This window comes from Mirounga angustirostris, unplaced genomic scaffold (genome assembly GCF_029215605.1).
Source record: "Mirounga angustirostris isolate CCGP_5_RB_7025 unplaced genomic scaffold, mMirAng1.0.hap1 SCAF_5, whole genome shotgun sequence".
NCBI classification, from domain to species: domain Eukaryota; kingdom Metazoa; phylum Chordata; class Mammalia; order Carnivora; family Phocidae; genus Mirounga; species Mirounga angustirostris.
In genome coordinates, this window is record NW_026991713.1 from 41,532,806 (window position 1) to 41,556,172 (window position 23,367).

The 23,367-nt window shown below is 38.5% G+C and overlaps 1 protein-coding gene and 1 non-coding gene across 5 annotated transcripts in view; one reads left to right on the plus strand and one right to left on the minus strand.

Annotated features, from left to right (window-relative positions):
- The first annotated feature begins 351 nt into the window (after window positions 1-351).
- The window catches only part of OSBPL8 (oxysterol binding protein like 8), a 157,885-nt gene continuing 134,869 nt past the window's right edge, over window positions 352-23,367 (plus strand). For all 4 annotated transcript variants that reach the window (XM_045872926.3, XM_064590860.1, XM_045872927.3 and 1 more), the window contains exon 1: window positions 352-769. The gene's annotated coding sequence lies outside the window, so the exon portion shown is untranslated. The remainder of the gene's footprint in view (window positions 770-23,367) is intronic.
- LOC123845169 (small nucleolar RNA U13) lies at window positions 19,017-19,116 on the minus strand. Its single transcript, XR_006791001.1, has one exon. It is a non-coding gene; the product is annotated as a small nucleolar RNA U13 (small nucleolar RNA).

Below are 23,367 nucleotides of genomic sequence, written 5' to 3' on the forward strand. Positions count from 1 at the left end.
GCCTCCGAGCCTCCGAGCGGGCGTGGGGTCCTAAGTCCTGACCAGGGAGCTGCATTGTGCAGTCTCCTCAGATTAGGCAGGGCCCTGTAAGACCGGTCCAGAAGGCCTCGCCTCAGTAGGTCACAGGCGCGGAGCGGGCGGCGGTGGGCTCGCATCCCGAAGCCGCCTTCGGGTGTGCGGAGGCAATTCGGCCGCGGTAAGTCTCTGGCACAACAAGGTGTTGACAGTTGCTCCCGCGCGACTCACGCCTGACCCGCAGGGGAGGCGTCTCCGCGACCGCCTCCGCGCGTGGTCATGTGACGGGAAAGGCGGGGTTGGCTGGAGCCCGCGAGCTGGGGGGCGGGGCCTGGAGGGGGAGGGCACTCGGATGAGAAGGATCTTGGCGGCTCTAGGTGCTCGGAGAAGCGGCGACGCGGCCGATGACAACATTAGGCCGCGACGCGCTCCGGGCCGGGCGGTCGTGGGAGCGGTAGCCCGAGCCGCTGCAGCGTTAGTTTTTATCGCGGCAGTAGCCGCAGCCAGTATCGGGCAGAAGAGGCGGGAGGTGGAGCCCGCCCTGGCGGGAGGACCGCGGGCCCGGAGTTCCCGCCCCCCTCGCGTGCAGAGCCGGCAGCGCCTCCGTGGCGGCGAGCCAGCGCCCTCGGTCTGGGCTCGCGCCCTAGCTGCCGCCGGCGACAGCAGCCGAGAGAAGTTGGGGTCTGCCCGGGCGCGTGCAGGGCCCCGGAGGAATCGGCCCCCTGCTCCCCGCCTCTCCGGGGCTTCCGCACCGGTGAGTGTCACGCCAGTTCCTGAGTCGGGGGGGGGGCGACGGGTTTGCACCCCTCCGAGCGACTGCACCCCCTTATCCCCACGTTCTGAGCTCGGTGGGGCTCCCCGCACCGGAGAGTTCCTGTTTGGGTCCTTTGTCCCCTTGTGGAGTGGGGGATTCCAAAGGCCGGCGGGGGTGGAGTGTTTTGGGGCCCACAGTACGTGCGTGTGCAAACCTTACAAAGCCGCGTCGGGGCGGGGGTGGTAAGAGCATTCTGACCGCCCTGAGTGGCTCCTCGCGAAGTTTGGGCGGACCGCGGGGTCTTGCCGGAAGCCCCCGCGCGGGGGAGAGCTGGTGCTTTGTCACTTGGCGCGGTTAAGGCGAGGCTCCGGTTTTCCTATGACAGCCCCGGAGGAGGCTGTGCCGCGCACCGCAGACCGCACCCGCCCTTGCAGAGCCGAGTGACACGGTGTCGTTCCTCTAAACTCAGTTCCTGTGGCCGACTTGTAGGAGGAAGACGAAGCCTTTGCTGTACTTTTGAATGTAATGTTTGTTTCTAAGCCCTTTCTCAAGAGTGAAATCAGGTTCTAAGGAGCTTCACATGGAGCACGCTTCTGGTTCATTGAGCCACCCACTCAAGACCAACTGAGTGAAGCAACAGTATATGCAGATTTTCCATTCACAAAAGTCATTTAACCCTCGTCTTTTTGAGAGACATCTGCGTTAGGGAACTTGCCTGATTTCATTTTATCTAAATACTGTCTGAAATGATAACTTGGGCTCCTCAAACAGATGGGAAAACTTATCTGATGATGCTATAAGCATATTTGCGTTAAATAATTATAATTAAGTTTTTGCCTTCCTAATGCTAGAGGACTTGAGTGACTTATAATTAGTATGAGAATACTGTAGTAGGGTTATTAGTTTTAATTAACTTCTCCTGAGACTTAGCCTCAGATTAGTGCCATTTTAGGTCTTTTCAGATAATCATTTAAGTTTTTGCCTCCCTTAGGATTCCAAGGAAAGCAAGGATTGTAGAGGGACGTGGGTGAATTGCTTGTTAGATTTTCTCCATTCCATCAGGTGTTGTCTAAAGTTGACCATGTTGAGAGACTATGGTAAATTTTTATGCTTGCTAGAAACCCCTTTTACAGTGAAATTAAGATCATGCTAGTTTTATAAAACAGTTTGGGAAAGGGAGAGTAAGGGTATGCAGTTTGTCCTTTATAGAAAGTACAGCTAATTTCAAGTATTTGTTACCCCTTTTTTGATAGCAACTATGTATGGAATGACTGCAATATACCTGTTCAAAGTACTGGGAAAGGGAATAGATGAAACATAAGAACTACCTTTTAGGTCTTTAATTATGGAGATTAGGTTGTTGCGGTCAAATTCCACGTGAACCGTTTGAGCCACAATACATTGTACACAGCTGCTTAGAATTGGTTTTTAAAAAGGGTCATGGTTTATTTCTTGTTGACTATTAATATGGTATCTGTGATCTGGAAAAGGTGCTGCTGTCCTTTTTCAGTTAGAGTATTATTACATTTTAGAGTCAATCAAATATGTTTCTTACAGCAGCACATTTATGGCACTTATAAATTTGGCAAGATCAAGTTTCTTGGTTCATTTTGTTTTTTTTTTTAAAGATTTTATTTATTTATTTGAGACAGAGAGAATGAGAGAGAGAGCACATGAGAGGGGGGAGGGTCAGAGGGAGAAGCAGACTCCCTGCCGAGCAGGGAGCTGGATGCGGGACTTGATCCAGGGACTCCAGGATCATGACCTGAGCCGAAGACAGTCGCTTAACCAACTGAGCCACCCAGACGCCCATTCTTGGTTCATTTTTTAATTGAAAACCCTTATGCTGTGGGGATAAATATATAATTCTGTGTAACGAAGTTATGTTTTAGTTTTGATTTAAGAAAAAAATGATAAAATTATGATTTTACCAAATCTTCATTACAAAAGGATCTGTCTTGTTAAAAGACAAATTGCAGAATTTCTTTAGTGAGTACTCTAAGTACATTTAAACTTGTTTTGGTTTATAAATAATCCTTCAAGAGCAGGTTACTTGGAGCATGAGTGACCGAATAAGGAATTGATACTTAGATGTAGTTTTCTGATTTTGTGGAAAAGTCTTATGCTAATAGCAGTACCTGAAGTGTTATATTTGCATATTTGTAATATCCAAAGATGAACACATTTATAGCAATGATCTTGGAGTATCAGGAGATTCAAAAGTAGAAGGACATAGGTCCTTCCTTATTTTTACGAATATGATATACATGTAATCCATAAATACAACTTGAATTGAAAAGTCTCTGGGTACTGCATTAGTGAAGCTGCTTGGTGCAAGGAGATTAATGGAAGTGCTTGATTGGAGCAGTTGTAGCGAAGTATCATTTTCTTGTGGATGGGACTCAGGAAGGGATGTCTGCACTAATGTGTAGATGTAGATTTCACATTTGTATGTTGGAAACCCTTGAAAGATTTTAGATCTGTCCTTCTTTCTACCTTGGTTCCTCATATCCTCATATTTCTTTGAAGGCATGAAGTTGAAGGTCTCACCTGAAAGACATGTTAGAATTTTTCCTCCCTGAAAAGTGTTATCAAGTATGCAAGAGAGAAAGCTTTCTTCAGAGACCTTGCAGGGGAGGAATCTTTGTTGTAGAACATCATAACTCTTGTACTCTATGTTGTTTTTACCTTTTTAAGAGATGCAAACGATGTAAGTCATCTATGATAGCAAGGGCCTGTCTTTTTTGTTCACCATTGACTCTTCAAATGCTTAATAGTTACTGAATGAAAAAAATGCAGTTCCATATGCAGGAGAACGAAGAGGAGTGTGTGATAATGTAGTCCAAAATAGATACAAGGAGTGAGATGGTAAGGATATTGGATTGGGAGGAAGGGAGCAGGTCACAATTGGGAAGCTCTTTTAGGGGAAGTAATTCTTGAGTTAGGTTTTGCTTAAAGCTGTGTATCTGAAGATAAGCAGGTGTTTTAAGGGGGTAGACAGCATGAACAAAGCATTTACATTGGACTGGGTAATCGTGGGATTAATAAGCACAGTGAGGCTTTTTTTGGTGACATTATGAATAACTTTTTTTCTCCCCTTTGGTGGTGACATTATGAATAATTTTTCTTCTCCCCTTACAACTGTTGCCTCTCCCAGATGGGAAGATTGGTACACTTTATAAGAACTAAGATTTAGAGTACTTGAATTGTGGAAGTGACAGTGGGTGGTATAGTGAAAGCAAGAGCATCAAACCAGTGCGGGGCGGGGGTGGTCAGAAAATTTGAATTGGATTTCTGATTAGATCTTATACAAGCAAGTGTAGGCACATCACTGGGCCTTAGTTTCCTCATTTGTAAAAGGAGGATAATAATCCTTATCCCATGTGGTTGTTGGGAGAATAAAGTTACATAATGTATATGGAGGTGATCTAACACATAGGAGGACTTTACGTTAAATTGTTTAAAATAGATCTTTGTCAGGGGCGCCGGGTGGCTCATTTGGTTGAGCGTCTGACTCTTGATTTTGGCTCAGGTCATGATCTCAGGGTTGTGAGATTAAGCCCAATGGCTCCAGTGGGCATGGAACCTACTTGGGATTCTCTCTCTCCCTCTTCCCCTCCCCACCATGCTTGCTTGCTCTCACTCTCAAAAAGAAATAGATCTTTGTTTTTAGATTATTAAAAAAATATTTTGGTGTATTTATCATGAACTCTAATATCTACTTGACCTTTGAGTTGACCCTTTAAATTACCTTTAAATTTGTATCAAAATTTTAGATGCTTAGTTTTCTTTCAAGCATGATGTTTTCAGATAGAAATGAAGCTTAACTTTTTTACTTTAATGTTACTACAAAAAATGCTAGATGCCTCAGATTTTTAAAGCTTTAAGTAAGGGATGTGTGTGGCTGAAAATCTGAGCCTTTAGGCATTTCTTGTCTACAGATTTTGTTTTTGAAGAAATTGCCCATGCCTATCATGCCATCTATTCATTGTTGTGAAGAAATGGGATTTTCCAGAAGTATCCTCTATATGTTTTTAGTGATTCAAGTGACTATAAACCATGAAGGATCTCTACCTGCTGTGCTTTATTTTAGAATTCAATATTTTTTGAACAGGCTAATAGACTTCTGCATCATTTATTATCTAAGATTTTTGCTCTGGTAGCTGTTCTTTTATGAATCTCAAAATTTCATTATTCTTTGTGAACTCTTTGTAGTGTTTATAATCCACGGAGCAGTCTATCTTGTGTATAATATTTGGAAGGGAAATATTAAAAAAACTAAAAAGAGTCTTGAGTCTTAAAATGAAAAAGAAGCCATTTAGCCACCATCTTCCATATTCACAAAAGCCTGAAAAAAAGATGAAATGGTTTTGAGCTTGAAGACTCTTTTCAGATAAAAAGGAGAAACTTTTTGATTTAGGGTTATTAACATGATAGATTCAGAAGGAGATTGTTATAGCCCCTGAAGGTGTCTTAGTAGGCATTGTTGGTAATAATAATAATAGCTACTATGTGTTGATTACTATGTACCAGTTACTACTTTAGAAGTATTTGCTATGTTATCACATTTAATCCTCACAATGAACACCTACCCCTCTGCATCAGATTTTTTTTTTCCTTTATTAAACCTCAGGCACTGAGAGATTAAGGGGTAGATAGTGGAGCCAGGATTTGGACTAAACCTAAGTCACCGGGAAGCTAAGTAGCAGGTGGTTGAGCCTACCAAAAGGATTTGAATTAGAAGTTTAACCTGTGCTTTGATTTAAGAGCCTGTCCTTTTAACCAGCACATTATACTGCCTTGTATAGTTTATTTGCAGTTGTCCCTTGTGACAAATCTTGACCTTCATGATCTGAGTCTATTTCAACTATGATTTGATGAAAATACACTTTGTAATAAGATGCTGTATAGCGTCGATTTTTTTTTAATTTCACATGTATTTGACATCTTATTTTTTATTTTTTTTAAATTTATTTATTTGAGAGAGAGAGAATGAGAGAGAGCACATGAGAGGGGGGAGGGTCAGAGGGAGAAGCAGACTCCCTGCCGAGCAGGGAGCCGGATGCGGGACTCGATCCAGGGACTCCAGGATCATGACCTGAGCCGAAGGCAGTCACCCAACCAACTGAGCCACCCAGGCGCCCGACATCTTATTTTTTAAACCTTGAAAATATTTATAGTAAAGCAAAAAATTCTTTATTGTTCGTTCAGTTGCCAGTTTCTCACCAGGAAATTCCGAACTAAACCGGAAATATAACAACATAGTAAATATTGGTATTTTAAGGTGACTTGTTAAAATTTTTAGAATTCATACTTTCTTTTTTTTTTTTTTTTAAAGATTTTATTTATTTATTTGAGACAGAGAGAATGAGAGACAGAGAGCATGAGAGGGAGGAGGGTCAGAGGGAGAAGCAGACTCCCCGCCGAGCAGGGAGCCCGTAGAATTCATACTTTCTAAGAGTAAGACTGATGCATAGACATGGTGTGGATAGGCTTTATATAGTGATATTTGAGGGTCACAAATCTATGTAATTGAAATCTGTTGAAATTTCCACCATTAAAGTAACTTGTTTTTGGCTGCCAAGTGCCACATATTAGCAGGACTAGTTTATCAGATTACATAGTTTCTTACAAAGAATTCTTGGCTCTGGCCCCTGTGGAAATTATGCAGTCAGGGTATGTAAGTTTTGATGGAGTGGGAGTATGGTAGATCTGGGGAGAGAGCAGTCCCCTCTAAGTAACATTATTACTGAGTAGGTGTAAGGAGGTAGAATGCCTTGGACATGAGGGCTCAGGTACATTTTTTTTTTTTTTAAGATTTTATTTATTTGACAGAGACACAGCGAGAGAGGGAACAAAAGCAGGGGGAGAGGGAGAGGGAGAAGCAGGCCTCCCACAGAGCAGGGAGCCCGATGCGGGGCTCGATCCCAGGACTCTGGGATTATGACCTGAGCTGGAGGCAGACGCTTAACGACTGAGCCACCCAGGTTCCCCTGCACGGGTACATTTTTAAAGTACAGAGTGGGGTGGAGGGATACTAGAGAGCAGTTTTGCTTACTGTATAATTTTGCCTATTGTTTTGACTATAATATTTAAAATCAGCAATCCAGAAGTAAAGAAAAATAGTGCTGTGCATCATAGTGGGGAATTTGTAATAGTTCCTAGACTGTTTTGCAAGATGTGGATGCTTTATAAATGATTCTGGAAGGACTTTCTTACTGCCTGTTATTTTAGAAATCTAAAGAGGCAGAATAACAGGCTCTGGAGCCAGACTGCTTAAGTTCACAACCTGTACAGCCACTTAATTAGCTTATTGCCCAGTACCTGGTCTGATGCAGACATGGTATGTCAGTAGTGGAAGAAGATGGTGTATTGAGGCAGAGTAAGGCCCAGAGATGCACCTTGTGAGTTTCCCCTGGTGGTTAGGTAGTATGAAAAAGATCTGGAGGTTCTCACAAAATCCTAGTGAAAGAAATAGAAATTAACAGAGTGGGAGCAAACAAGCTTGTTATTAGGTTACTATTGTGAAGGGAGAGACCATGCAGTAATGGTTGGGGGGGAGGGCAGCTGCAGGTTCATCTCAATGCCCACCAAAATGTGTGTTTCCTCTTGCTGTAGTGCAGTTAAGACTGGGAAATAGTTGCTCAGCCAGGCATGCATTTCTGTCATTCTCTCCTCTATCCTTGTCATCCCTCTCTGCATCTAGGTGGAGCCATGTATGTGACTGATTTTTACTAGTGGAATGTGAATGGAAATGTTGTGTTTTCACTTGTGGGTAGAGGTGACAGAAAAGCAGGTGTTCTTTATCTAACTTATTTTTTCCAATCCAAGGAACTTGGGGCACTTAGAGGGTGGAAGGATCTAGAGACTTTAAATTACCATGTAGAAGAAAATTGTGCACCAAAGAGGAGTACCCACAACAGATTGTTATTTTAATGAGAAATTTTAATTGTGTAAAATTACTGTAAGCATGGGCTGCATAGAATGGGTAGTTGAGCTCCCAAGACTATCCATACCAACAGGAGCTGAGGTGGGGCCAAGTTAATAGATCCATTGGTTGTTGTTCAAATATATTCATCAGAATGTGCCATTATGACTCCCCTAAACCTCTGAAGCCCATGAGGACACAGAGGGCAGTCCATGGATCTACATTCAGATCAATCATAAACACTTCCTGTACCCATGTAAACTTTCCCGCTATGCCCAGATACCATTATAAGATTGTGGAGCTGTGAGAAACTAAACATTTTTCTATAAAAATCTGAAAAGTTCCTTTAAAGCAGGGTTTCTCCAACTTGGCATTATTGACATTTTGGGTTGGATAATTCTTTGCTGTGAGTGGCTGTCCTGTGCATTGTGGTATGTATAGCAGCATCCTGATCCTCTATCCATTAGGTATCAGTAGCATCTCCCCTTAATTATACAACCAAAAATGTCTCCATTGTTAAATGTCCTTTGGGGGGCAGAATCGCCCCTGGTAGAGAACCACTGCCTTAAAAATTGAGTTAACCTGAAATAAATTATTTTAAGCTGAAAGACACTTATCTTTATTTAAAAAACTTTTTCTCCTCTTAGGAGATGGGTGGAGTTCATGGGGGAGGTTTGTTTGCGAATATGCAACAAAGGAAGCTCTGTTGTTTTTATAATACACACTCTACTGAATGTTGATCTGCACCTCTTAATTTATCAATTTAAACATTATCTGAATTTTCAATTTTTTCTTTTCCTTCCAAACTTATTGCCTAAACACATTACACCCTTTCCACCCGCCCCCATCTGTAATCCTGGCTGTCATGTCCACAGATTGTTTTTAAAGGATGAAAAACAATGAATAGTTTCAATATTATGACTATGTAAATATTAGTTAATGCTGGGCCGGGTAGTATGCCCAGATTATGATTTCTACAGATTATATTAAGCAGCCCTTGGGCCACCTGAAGAAACATGTCTATAATAACATCAAGGTCTAGTGGATTTTATTTTACTTATTTTATCAACTGCTCAAAATCTAGCCATTGAATTAAAAAAAAAAAATTTGGATGTGACTTCCTGTTTTCTTGGTCTTTCTAACCACCCTTTTTCTTGTATGCCTTTATCATAGTTTCCCCTCCCCCTCAACTCTTCAGCATATTGTGTTTTATATTGTGTTCCCTATTTTTCTGGATTTGCCTCTACTTCTGCCTCACTTTGGACTTTTAAGTCTCTCCTGGGAACCTCCTTTTGCTGTATTCTTAAATTGAATCCATTTTATTTTAGATCTTTTTTTTTTATTCTTATGTTAATCCCCATACATTACATCATTAGTTTTAGATCTTTTTTTTCTAAATTTATTTGATCTTTTTTCCTGGCGTTTTTGAGTAACTTCCTGAAAAAGTGTGTTTGAGAGGCAAACTTTCTGAATTATTCTATGTACAAGTTGTCTTCATTCTGTTCTAATATTTGACTGATAGCTTGGCTGGGCACAGTACTATACGTTGCAAGTAATTTTCCTTTAGAACTCAGAAAGCATTGCTTGGTTGTCTTCTAGCATCCAGGGATGCTGATTAGAAGCCATATGTCATCTAATTCACTGTGGGGTTTTTTTTTTTTAAGGTGATCTGTTCTTTTTTTTTTTTTGTAAGATTTTTATTTATTTATTGAGAGAGATAATGATAGGAGAGTGAGCATGAGAGGGGGGAGAGTCAGAGGGAGAAGCAGACTCCCTGCTGAGCAGGGAGCCCGATGTGGAACTTGATCCTGGGGCTCCAGGATCATGACCTGAGCCCAAGGCAGTCGCTTAAACAACTGAGCCACCCAGGCGCCCTAAGGTGATCTGTACTTTATTCTGTCTGAATAAAGGTTTTTTATTTTGTTTTGGTTATTTGTTCTAGGCACTCAGTTGTCCTTATTGTCTAAATGAGATTCTTCCAACTCGAGGAACTTCTCATCTATTATGTCTTTGATACCTTTCTTCCTTCACTTTGCCTATTTGCTCTTCAGTAAGTAGATTTTATCTCTTGGATTGATCCTTTTTGTCTCATTTTTACTTTCATATCTTGTGATTTTCTTTGCTGTATGTTCAGGGGAATTTCCCCCCCTCCCCTAGTTTTTTTTGGCTGATTTTTTTGGGGGCAGGTAATCTATGAATATTCTTGTTCTCTTTTTCTTTTCTTCCTATCATTCTCTTCTGTTTTAGTTGTAATACTGTCTTTAGTCTTAGAATATGTAAAATAGATTTTTGAAAGATACCTTGTGGGGATGCCTGGGTGGCTCAGTCGTTAAGCATCTAGATGCCTTTGGCTCAGGTCATGATCCCAGGGTCCTGGGATTGAGTCTCGGCATCAGGCTCCCTGCTCAGCGGGAAGCCTGTTTCTCCCTCTGCCTGCTGCTCCCCCTGCTTGTGTGTGTGTGTGCGTGCGCTCTCTCTCTGACAAATAAAATCTTTAAAAAAAAGGTATCTTGTGTTTCCTCAACTATCTGTTTTTCCACTCTGGTCACTTTCTGTGTTTGTTTTTGTAATTCTTACTTTTCATGCTCAGTTTTCCTTCTATGCCTGATGTTTCCTGGTTGTCCATTCATGTTTCAGAAAGAAGGACTAGGTTTCTGGTCTGGGTCTCCCCTCTATTACCCTGCTCCTTGGACTGTTTTCCCTATTAGTTTTTCATTTGAGTAGGAATTCTAGCCACAGCACTTAAGAGGCTAGACAGTAGGGCCTCTCTATTGGCAAACATTGTTTTAGGGTAAGAGCTAGCTTCCAGGTTGTGGGCCCTCTAAATGCCAGATGAAAGGGTTTATTACTTTGCCAGCATCCCCACTTTAGTCTTATAGTCATTCATTTATCTTAGAGAAAAGCAGAGAAGTATCTTTTTGGCTGGGGGTAAATGTCAGTTGTTTAGGTGCTGCTTGGAGATGGAGATGGGCGATGGGCAATGTAGTTGTTCCTTATACAGTCAAGTAATATTTAATTCTATTTTTGGCCCTATTATTTTCACCCTTTGCTGTATCATTTAGTTTGCAATCATGCCTCTCTGGGGTCCTGCCAGACATATGGGTTCCCACCTTTTTGCATCTCTTATAAGGTATAACAAGGGTGTAGTTTTCTCTGCTTCTTATATCTATCTGTCTATCTATCTATATACACTAAAACACATACACACATTCTACCCCTATCTCCAGTTTTAAATTTATTTGCTCTTATGGGTTTTTTTTTTTTTTTCCTGTATGAATTGTTTTTATTTCAATGGGATAGTTGGAGTAACTGGAGGGAAATTTTATATTTAGTCCACCATTTTTTATTAGAGTCCTTTTCTAGCATAAGGTATATAGAACTATTGAACTATTTTTTTTTTAATTTTTTAATTTTTTTGAGCTTTTTTTTTTTTTAAAGGTAGGCATATTCAGGGGAATTATGATCATGATACAGTTAAAATACAGTGGTGTTCCTTAGCTATTGATTTATATAGGTGTTTATATCTTTATGTCAGGTGGTCCTAAAACTTGCACTCTTTTTGAATTCTTGTTTGCCTCTTAGTTTTTCTGATTCCTTTTCTGTTGTCATCTACCCCAATTTGCACATATCATTATGAGTCTCTTGCCATTTCTGCTTTGCTACTTGGAAACTGAAAAGGACCATTTAGAATTGTGCATAAAATAGTGACTTTGCTCCAGAGAATGGCCTGTTAGCTTTATCACATGGCTCTTGTGATATTTTGGTTATTGAGATACCTTTACTTATTTTCGGTTTCTTAACTGTGTCCAGATGGGTGAGGTATTATTCTTTATTTACTTCTCTGCCTTAATTGTTATAGCTACTTTGGTTCAGTAGTTATTGATATTTTTCTCTTATTTTCCTTCTGTTCTACCTTATAATCTCTGATACTTTGTGTTGGATTTAAATTGCCTAGCTAGTTCATTGAAGGCCTTAGTTTTCATCTCCTCCTTTCATTTTATATTCATAAAAAATTTCCAGCATTCTTATAAAATTTCTTTAACCTGTTCTCTTTTTTATTTCCCATTCTCCTTTCCTGAATCTTTAGGTACCACATTGATTGTAAATTATCCTGGGCAAATAAATTTAAATTCATCTGTTTCTTTCCCCTCTCCTCTGTGGTATTGCTGCCTTTCCCCATTAATCTTTTTAAGTCTTCTCTCATGAGACTTCGTAATTCTTTCTTCTATAGCTCTGGTTTCTACTGCTGGAATGTGTGTCTATGATTAGAGTCATAATTCTACTGCAATCAGAAGTTTTTACAATCCAGATTTAAGAAATGCTAATTACTTTGCAGTTGAAATCTGTCAGAAGGGTTGTGATTCGGAAGGCTTGTTAAACCCCCAGATTTGGCCTGATTATATAAGATATTATAGGACCTTCATAGTAAATACTTAATTGAAATTCAAAGTAGCTTAGAAAATAAATCGGCTCTTGTGCAGTTTCTTTATTTGCCTAATATAGAGGAAGTCAGTGTTGTAAGTATTCCCTAATGAGGTGGGTATCTACTTAATGATTCTTTTGTGAACTTCTTTTATATTCTGTGAAACTCTTTATTTTTAGAATTCAGAGATTAGATTAGGTAGCAGTTGCTTTACCTTAGGTCTCTTGCTTTACCTTTTTCACATATCCTTAACATTATTCCTTTCAGATATCTGCTGTCATGATTAGTTTCCTTCTTGATTGGCTCATTACAGTATCCTTTATAATTTTGATTATGTTTATAGTTTTGGTATTTTTTCTTACTCTTCCTGAAATTTTAAAGTATGATCTTTAGATTTATATAGATAATATTTGACTGTTTCCAAAGGTTTGGTTGTTTTGGAAATTACGGTTTTTATATCTTCATTTTCCCAAGAATTTACGATGTAGGAATTAAAAAAAAATACTTTGTCATTATTGACAAAAAAATTCTTCAGGAAAAATATTCATTTAAAAGGTCGATGACTTAACATATTTAGTATTTTAACAAGTAAGGTTTCATTTCTTTCTTTATCTTAATTCATGGTAGTAGTAATTAGCCTCTTCAAACTCTAAAGTTGAAATTAATAAGTGATACATTTTGTGGCTATGAGGCAAATTGTGATTTCAATTAAATTCAGAAAACATGTTTTTTTAGAATTCTCAAGAACTTTTTCATTGTCATATTGATCAGTTTTCTTTTTGGAACAGGATTTTAGTATGAGAGTTATCTCCATAGTTTCGCATTTTTGGTAGTCATTCTTAAAGTATTAAAAATTGTGTTGGTTCTCTTAGATCCTTTTTGAATTGGCATGCAGAAGTGTAATTATGTGTCTTGGTTACTTACATGATAAATTAAAGATGATGAGTACTTTGGTTGTGGTAATTTATACCTGGAATTCAAAACCCAGAAGCATCTAGGCCAGAGTTAGGCACTCAGATACTCATTTTTCTTTCATGTCCAAGATAGAAAGCCATTTCTTAGTCTGTATCAAAATATGAAGAAACTGTTTTTGAGATTGAATAAGAAAGTCAGTAATAAATTTTTTTGAGATTGTCTTGAATTAATTTTAGATCTTGCATTTTAAGCTTTGATCCTTGATAAAGAACTCTTAGCTAAGTATGGGCATTAATTTTACATTTAGGAAACTAGATAACTCTTTGGTTTATTATAAGCAGTTACCATACTTAAAAAATGAGAAACACATTTATTTTTTCCTAGTATCTTGATTTAAGACAAGGTTCATACTTTCCTTAGAAAAGAACCTTTCAAGAAGACTGACAATTTATGCATACTTAGGTAGTTTTAGCTGTAATTTAAAATACCTAACTTTAAGAAAAAAGACTTAAAATCCAAGAGAGGGGCGCCTGGGTGGCTCAGTTGGTTAAGCGACTGCCTTCGGCTTAGGTCATGATCCTGGAGTCCCTGGATCGAGTCCCGCATCGGGCTCCCTGCTCGGCAGGGAGTCTGCTTCTCCCTCTGACCCTCCCCCCCTCATGCTCGCTCTCTCTCATTCTCTCTCTCAAATAAATAAAATCTTAAAAAAAAAAATCCAAGAGGGACATTTACTATATAGGACTAAATTAATATTTGACTGCCAGTATCATATTTGTAAGCACTGCCCTTACTTGATTTATTACTGTCTCAGAAACCCTCTTTGAGACCCTCTGTCACAGGCTTGGGCAACATAACATTACAAACACCAACTGATTTAGTAAACAGATGCACTGGGAGAATAAGAAACTTGCCAAAAGTATTGTCTTTCCTACTAAGTAACTGTGTGACCTTGGCAATCCACTTAGTCTTGTGGGTCTTAGTAAAATGGAGAGCTTGGAGCAGATAGCCTCTTAGGTTCTTATGAGGATTCTTTGAAAATGTCAGGGGATAGAATTCCAATCAGACAATATACTATGTAATATCCTTATAATAGCTCTGAAATAGATGGTATTATTACCATTTTACCAGTGGTATTACTCATGTACAGACTCCATGTTCAAATAGCATGCTCAGTCACGTAGCTACGAAGGGGCCAAGTAAGTTGAACCTTGGCCTATCTCATTTTATATTCATATTCTATTTAGTATGCCATATTACCTCTGCAAGCCATGTTATAGTAGACCACCAGATTTTATTCCTAAAACTTGTTTCATTTCTTAATCTTTTAGTTTATAGTAAATGTGCTTTGGCTTTACTGCATCTGTTTTTCAGGAAAACGAGAAGTCATGGATCAGGCCTATCCATGAATTGTGCCCAAAGTGGAAATGGGACCAATTTTTAAATTAATATAGTAGAACTTATTTGTCTAAGAGATGATTGGTGTGTTCAAAGTTATCTTGAATTTATTTCAACAATGTCACTGTTGTTCAAAAACACTTTTGGAACTATTCTTTCTGTATTTCCTTAGTTTCCTCAGCGTCATTCTTTTTTTTTTTTTGAGAGGCGGGGCGGGGGCCAGGGAGAATCTCAAGCAGGCTCCATTCCCAGCGCAGAGCCCAGTGTGGGGCTTGATCTCACAACCCTGAGATCATGACCCTAGTGGAAATCAAAGAGTTGGATGCTTAACTGACTGAGCCACCCAGGTGCTCCCTTATTCTTTTAACCTACATTCTGTGGTGGCAAATGACATCTTTTGAGAATGGATTTGATCTGTGGAAAAAATGGGAAGTTACTCTGAACCAAATCTCAAACATAAAATTAAGGTTCAAAATGAGGAATGCCATTTTTAGTTAAAAATAAGCAGACCAAAGGGATGAAACCTATTATCCTAATGTCACTTGTAAGGTAGTTAAGGAAGTGATTAGAAAAGAGCAGTCCCCAAATTGTTTTATGTGATGACTACTTGAAATAGTCTATAAAAATGATTACTCTGAATGGAGTTTAACCTTTATTTCGTTATAAATTCTACTGTATTAAAGTTACATCTTAAGATAGTTATATCTGTTCTGTTTGCCACTTAGGTTAGTGCTATGCTGACTTAGCATGCACTTTAGAGAAGAAGAGTTGATGAATGAATTACAGACAGCAGATACTCTTTCCATTTTAAAGGAGATGAGAATCTATAGAACATTTATTTGCACAGTAATTTAATTCTTGGTTATATTAGTATTATGTAATTTGTGGTTATCCACATATGGGTTTAATTCTAGACAGATACCCCATCCCACTTCCTAGCATGAACTAAAACTACCTCTTTTGCTAAGCCTGAATGTACTCTGATGCAAGTTTATATGTAAATTAATTTTTATGCAAAAATTATCTTAGGCTGCCTTGTATACTTATATATTAGTGAATAGCTTTTAGATATTAGTACTTTATTAGTGCAGTTAACAAACAGTAATCTGTATATCTGGCTGCACAGGAACTTGTGATAGGAAGATTTCATTTTACCTTTTGAAGGTATTATTTTTCTTGATTTTAAACTTCCAGGTAGTGGAGTTTAATGAAACTTTCTCATTTTTAGGTATTAGAGGATAGTAAAAAAAAAATCTTCTAATCCCTTTTTAATAATACTTTTCCTTTTGGGGTTTCAAAATAATTTAATGTTATAAGACCATTAATTCAACAGATATTTGAGTGCAGGTCACTATGCAAGGGGCTAAAAATTCAGTGGGAACTAGATAGACATGTGACCTCTTTGAGCATGTATGTGTGGGAAGGTGTGGAATAGATAATAAACTACTAATTGCACAGTTCACTGTGTAATTACCTTATGGAGGGTGCTAAGAGCAAGAAATAAGAATTTGCTGACCTAGTGGGGGAGGGGAGCCAAGGAAGGTGACTTGAGCTGAGGAAAAAAAGAAGAATATTTCTGGCAGAACATCTTGTTTAAATATCCTGGAACAGCAAGGAACTTGGCTTTTGCTAGGCACTGAAAGAGTTCACTGTGGCTGGAATGTTTAAAAAAAAAAAAAAAAGGAATGATAACAGTGTGGTGCGGTAGGCAGAGGTTGGGTCATGTAAGGCTTGATAGATCATATTAAGGATTTTGATTTTTGTCTCAAGATCCCTTGGAAACTATTAGAATATTTTAAACAAAAGATCATGAAATGATCAAGATTAGAATATCACTCTGGATGCTGTGTAAAGAATGGTTTGGAGGCAGCCAGGGTAGATGCTGGAAGACCCATAGGTTGTGTTGAAATTAAGGTATCTATAATTTATCTAAGGGAGAATCATGTAGGCCAGTGGTTCTCAAAGTGTGTGTCACCTGGGAACTAATTAGAAATGTAGATTCTTAGGTTTCTGCTCAGACTCCCTGAATCAAAAATTTTGGAGGTGGGGCTCAGAAATCTGTTTTTTTGAGCAAGCCCTCTAGATGGTTCTGATGCATCCAGAAAGTTTTTGAACTTCTGCAGGTCATTAGATATGTGGCTTTGAATGTAGGAGAAAGTTTTAGGCTGGTAATACAGATAGGGAGCAACTGCATGGAAGTGGTAGTTGAAGGTGGGGGACAGAGAAGAGGCTCCAATAGAATGAAACCCTGAGACACTAGTCCTGGACAGAGTGAAGGGAGCTAGTGAAAACCCAAAAAGGATTGGTGAAGGGGACTAGAAGGTCAGGAGAGTCTTTGAATAAGGGTGTGGCAAATTAAGCATTAAATTTGTCAATAAATGATCTTTGTGTAATTGTAGTGGAATTACAAGAGTGGGCACCAGTGTCAACAGGTTGAAAAAGAAATGGGGGGGCACGTGGGTGGCTCAGTCGTTAGGCATCTGCCTTCGGCTCAGGTCATGATCTCAGGGTCATGGGATCGAGCCCTGCATCGGGCTCCCCGCTCAGCGGGGAGCCTGCTTCTCCCTCTCCCACTCCCCCTGCTTGTGTTCCCTCTCTCGCTGTGTCTCTCTCTGTCAAATAAATAAGTTAAAAATCTTAAAAAAAAAAAAAAAGAAAGAAACAGGGAGAGGAGTGAAGGAAATATAATTTACTCATTTAAGACCTCCCTTACTCTTTGGACAGATATTTAATATTCCATAATTATGGGAAATAGAAATAAATAACTTTGAGGGACACCATAAGTAACCTTGAGGGACAGCATAAGAGTCTGTGGATAACTCTATAATAAAATATCATTGTTTGGACTTAATGATTCTGAAATTCATAATTTACATAAAGGAATGAGCTCAAGCTTATTGTCTTGACCATCTTGTGAGGAATACCATAGTAAAATAATAAACTATGTGGGGGTGTGGGGGCAGGGGGGAGGATGTTTAGCTTACCAAGAATAATGTTTTTTAACATGATTAAAACCACTTTAGCAATGTGCATTTATATAAAATAATTTTTAAATTACAAATACTCTTACTCATTACAAATACATTTTTATTACTACTGTGTATCTAAAGGAAAATGTCTTTACATGAGTTTTATGATTCAGTCTTTTACTTAAATTACCTTAACTTGTTAGAATTATTCTAACAATGTTATGCTATTCTTAAGGGAAGACCACATTTATTTATTTATTTATTTTTAAAGATTTTATTTGACAGAGAGAGACACAGCGAGAAAGGGAACACAAGCAAGGGGACTGGGAGAGGGAGAAGCAGGCTTCCCACTGAGCAGGGAGCCTGATGTGGGGCTCGATCCTAGGACCCTGGGATCATGACCATGACCTGAGCCAAAGGCAGACGCTTAACGACTGAGCCACCCAGGCGCCCCAAGGGAAGACCACATATAATATGAAGACAAATTAAGATAATTTGAAGGTGAACCCCAGTTGCATGGTAATATGCACACAGACTAACACATAGGAGTGGGGTGGAGGAGAGACAGGGAGAGAGGGAGATTGAGACTTAAACCATTTCAAGATGCAATTTCTTTTCAGGGTAAATTACATATTTCTAAATTTTATATTTATTTTTAAAATTTTAGGTAGGCTCTATGCCCAACCCAGCTCAAAATCCCGAGATCAGGAGTCGCATACTCAACCAACTGAGCCCGCCAGGTGCCCTAAATTTTTTTTTTTTAAGAAGAAATTAGGTTATTGCATCAACATGTGTTGACTATAAAATTCAGCAGCTACAGAAACTCATAAAGTTAGTTTCTGCTGCTACTAGACCACACTTTATGTTCAAAATAGCCCATTTATTAGCAGTTTGGTATTATTCTTCTAGATAGTCTTCTTACTCCCTACTCCCCATGCCCTGTCTATATGGATACTTGTATGTTTAATTCTTTAAAAAAAAAAAGAACTAGTATTATACTGCTTTGCAGGTTTTGTTTGTTTTGTTTTACCAATCAGTACATCTTAAATCTAAGAGGCTAAATCCTAATAATTCCTTCCATTGACTATATTTTGTTCTTAGAACCTTAGTTTGGGACTTACTAGCCCTTCTGTTTTTTAGTTTCTTCATCTGTAAAATTTAGAGATGGTGAGTGGTTGACTTGAAGGTTTCTCATAGCTCTAAAATTTGTTTAGGAATGCTAGGATTTCAAAGGGCAGACATTTCCTTCAATTTTATATGAAAAGTGATTATCTTAACCCACCTGGGAACACCTCATGGAAGAAGTTTTTGCCAAGTTAAAAATACAATAGTTCAAGGAGGAAGCATGTTAGAAACAAGATTCAAAAAAATAATGTCCCATCATTTACTAGTGTACTCACTTAGTAGGCATACCTAATGCTTTTAGGGTAGTGCTGACCAAAACAAAACAGAAACAAAAAGGCTTTCTCAGAACTGATTAAGTTTTTGCACTAAAAATTTATATCACTTTTTTTGGGGCATGGGATATAGGTGGGTCAGGATTTGGTTGTACCCACTGAGTACTAATGGCAGATGAGACAAATGGGGCTTACGGCCTGCTCAGTGCTTTTTTCTCCACATCAGATGGGTAATGTGCTGAAGTGGTAACGAGGTTTGAGGGAGGCACGTGTCACACAGTGGTGTGGAACATCCAATCATCATGCTTACTGCACAGCATTTTTTAAGGAATTGTGTCACCTTCTCATGTAAGTATCTTATAAAAGCCAGGGTACAAGGAATAGGAGTCATTGGTATGAGGCTAGGAGCTGTCTTAAGTTTTCAGGAAACCACTTAAGAAGGCAAAGAAGTCTTAGTTTAAAGAATTTTTTTTTTTTAAGATTTTATTTATTTCTCAGAGCACACACAAGCAGGGGGAGCTGGAGGCGGAGGGAGAAGCAGGCTCCCTCCTGAGCAAAGAGCCCGATGTCGGACTTGATCCCAGGACCCCAGGTTCATGACCTGAGCCAAAGGCAGACGCTTAACTGACTGAGCCACCCAGGTGCCCCCGCTTTTGTTTTAAGATTTATTTATTTTAAAGGGGGTGTGGAGGGGCAGAGGGAGAGAATCTCCTGCAGACTCTCCGCTGAGCGTGGAGCTTGACATAGGGCTCCATTCCATGCCCTGAACCGAAACCAAGAGTTGGATGCTCAACCACCTGAGCCACCCAGGTGCCCCTTAGTTTAAAGAATCTTTGAGTGAAGGTGTTGAGCTCTTGAATTAGCATTGTTATGTTCTTTTTATTAATATTATGTTGATTAAAAGATAGTTTTTGTTTTTCTACTCTCAGTGTCTTTAGTTGCTGATTTTATTTCCTTTCAATTTTTACCTGTTTTTAGTTTTCATCTTTTTTGTCCATAGTGTGTTTGTCCACTAACATTTTATGTACTCTTATTCCTAATCTTTAGTTTTTATTTTTCTAATATTTTCTGGTCACTTTAATGTATTTTAAATTTCTCCGCCCTTTTCATTTGATTTTTTGCTTAAATTCTTTTTTTAAAATTTAGGGTTTTTTTTTTTCTCAAATAGGATTTTAGTAAGGCAAAGCCACAAAAAGGTATGAAGAAGAATCATTGAGAAAACTAGTGACTCCAACAATAGCTTGCCCAGGGAGAGCTTTAATTTAAATTTACTTTTTATTGTGTGTATTCTTTTTTCTATATAGCTGGCTGTTGGGTGGCATGTTTCTAAGCTGAATAACCAAAAAGATACACCCTCAGCAAGAGAATCAGGCTACTTTTATTCCCCTTCCAATTACTTAATAGGAGCTCTTAGGGCTTTTTATAAGAGACTTTTAAAAAATTTTGAACCTCTTCCTCAAATCTTTAATCTGAGTAATGCAGATGCACCATGGGCAAATTTCCCATCTCTACATAAAATGTTTATTTACAGTGATATAGCCTTTGAAGTACACTTAAAGGGACTGTTCTCATGTTGATTGTCATCCCTTTAGTCATTCTGAAGGAGCTTGACTTAAAAAGTTTCACAATCCTCATTTTAAAAAGAATAATTTTTAGCAGTATCAGCCTCCTAAAATCTTTCAACAAAAAACAAAAACAGAAAAACAATGGCAGGTCTTTTTTTTTTTTTTTTAATTATTTATTTGAGAGAGAGAGTGAAAGAGAGAGCATGACAGCAGGGTGAGGGGCAGAGGGAGAAGCAGGTTTAACCAATTAAGCCACCCAGGCATCCCAAACAGTGGCAGGTCTTAACTAATATTTTATTGCTAATCTTACTGTTAAAAACTTTTTTTAAATTTATGTTTCTTAGTGGCGCCTGGGTAGCTCAGTTGTTAAGCGTCTGCCTTTGGCTCAGGCCATGATCCTGGGATCGAGCCCCACATCGGGCTCCCTGCTCAGCGGGAAGCCTGCTTCTCCCTCTCCCACTCCCCCTGCTTGTGTTCCCTCTCTTGCTGTGTCTCTGTCAAATAAATAAATAAAATCTTTAAAAAATAAAAAATAAAAAATAAAAATAAAATAAAATAAAATTTGTTTCTTAAAATAGAACTTCCTTTTTTAGTGTATATAGATAGGAAATACTTTAAAAGGTATTTTACATTATAAAAATATAATCATCAAAGGAAGTTTTAAAGGGAAAATCATGATTCTGGATGATATAGCACATTAATAATTTTTTATGCATTCATAATTATTTCAGGTATTACATTGATGTATATTATCATGTGGGCCCAAGAAAGCAAAAGTAGATAAGGTCATTCTTCAGTCTCTACATGTTCTACTTTGAGCCAAGGCCTCTAACTGGATTTTGGTTTGGTGTAAATGGAGCAGATGAAACCTTGTGTTAGCTGTCACTAGATTACATCCTTCCTCAACAAGAGACTTGAGTTAATTTAGTCTTGTAGCTTTGTTGTCCTCACCGTAGCTATATTGCTGCTACTCTATTTAAAGGTCAGTATTCTTGCCCTTTAATATTTCCTTTTTCATTGTGCATCTTATTCGCTCTACATTTCTGTACATTTCTCTCATTCTGGGAACTAAGTTAGCCTAAGTTCTTACTAGTGATCTTAGCTGTCTCTTCCCAGAATTAAAACATTGAAATGACACTTAACTGTTTTATGTATAAAATATAGAAAGGAGTTACTCTGCTGAATATGTAAAATCTTAGTAAAGACTTAAGTTGGTTTGAATGCTACAAGAATGCTAATCCTGCATTCTTTTTATTAAACACATTTAAATGTATACATGTAATAACATTTTGAAATTATATAAGTGCTCAAGAATCCTGATCTTGGTCACTTCAGGTCTCTTGGAATAGAACTCCAGCATTCTGACACTGAGTAGCATGCCATGAAATAATTTTTGTTGTAGCTGATTAGTTCTTTTGAGGAGATTTTTTATATCTTGTTTTTTCAGAGTGATCACTTACAGATTTTAGATTCTGGAAAGGGTAGCTTTCATAATTTTAGGAGTGCAATGACTGCACAGCAAGGCCATATGTTGCTTCGCTATAATTATATTTTAATAATTATTTTTTCTTTAGGGAAAGAACTATGGCTAACCTCCAAGAGACTGAAGCTGATGATTGTACTCATTCATATTTTTTCAACAGAAAGAACTTTTTCTTTTTTCTTGTTTTAAATAGTTACATATATTTTTCTTGTGAAGTTGAGTTTATTTATATTGTGTCATAGCATCAACTGGATGAAGTTACTATTCTGGATCCTACTGTAAAATTTAAATGAATATTTATGTCAGATGGGAAGACTGCCCTGCTGTTTTGGTTATTCCCGCATATGGACTCGCTGCCACAGGCATGCTGATTTTTCCAGCTCCTACATGCCGCTTGCTCCTTGCCACCTCTGTTCTTCTGCATATTACCGTTCCCTCCACCGGCAATGCCCTCCTTCTTTTTCATCCATTTCCTTTTCTCCTTTTAAAATTGGCATCTAAGCTTATTTCCTCTAAAAGTTCTTTCATGATTTACTCCATGTAACTGTTACTTATTTTCTTGGTTTTACTTTAACACTTAACATGGATAAATACAAAGTCAACCAATCTGAGCTGTGTTTCTGTGATATACCAGGTACAGTGTTAACTATCTCGTTTAATTTTCACAGCTATCCTGTGAGTTATGCTCATTTTACATTGAAATTAAATAAATTCTGTTACATTCCTACTTTTAGCTGTGCTAGAATTTGAGCTTCTCCTATCATTTAAAAAAATATTGTTTTTTACAGTATCATTCTGCCTTATCGTATTTGTGTAGTCTTTCCTTTCTTGCTCTCTATCACTTAACCTACCAACAGCACTTAAAAGAAAAAACCCAAACCAAATACTATTTTGATATAATCTGCATAGAATGAAATGCACCCATTTTATGTATATAATGTGATGCATTTTGACAAATGCATACGCCCATGTAACTCACTACCATCAAGATATAGAATGTTTTCATCAGTCCCCAAAATCCCTTGTGGCCTTTTCCCACTTAATAGTTCCCCTTCTCCACTCTCCCCACTTTCCCAGCTCTTCTTCAGGCAACAACTGATTTGAGTTCTATCCACTACGCATTGTTTTTTGTCTGTTCTAGAATTTCATGTAAATGAAATCATAGAATATGTACTTTTGTGTGGCTTCTTTTGCTTAGCATGTTTTTGAGATTGTTCCTTTTTATTGCTGGATAGTATTCCATTGTGTGAATGTACCACAGTTTGTTTGTTCATTCACCTATTGGTAGATGTTTGACTTGGCTATTACAAATAAAAATGCTATGAGGGACACCTGGGTGGCTCAGTCGGTTAAGCGTCTGCCTTCAGCTCAGGTCATGATCCCAGAGTCCTGGGATTGAGTCCTGCATCAGGATTCCTGCTCAGCGGGGAGCCTGCTTCTCCTTAACACCCCCCCCCCCCGTTCCCGCTTGTGCACTTGCTTGCTCTTTCACTATCCCTCTCTCTTTATCTCTCTCAAATAAA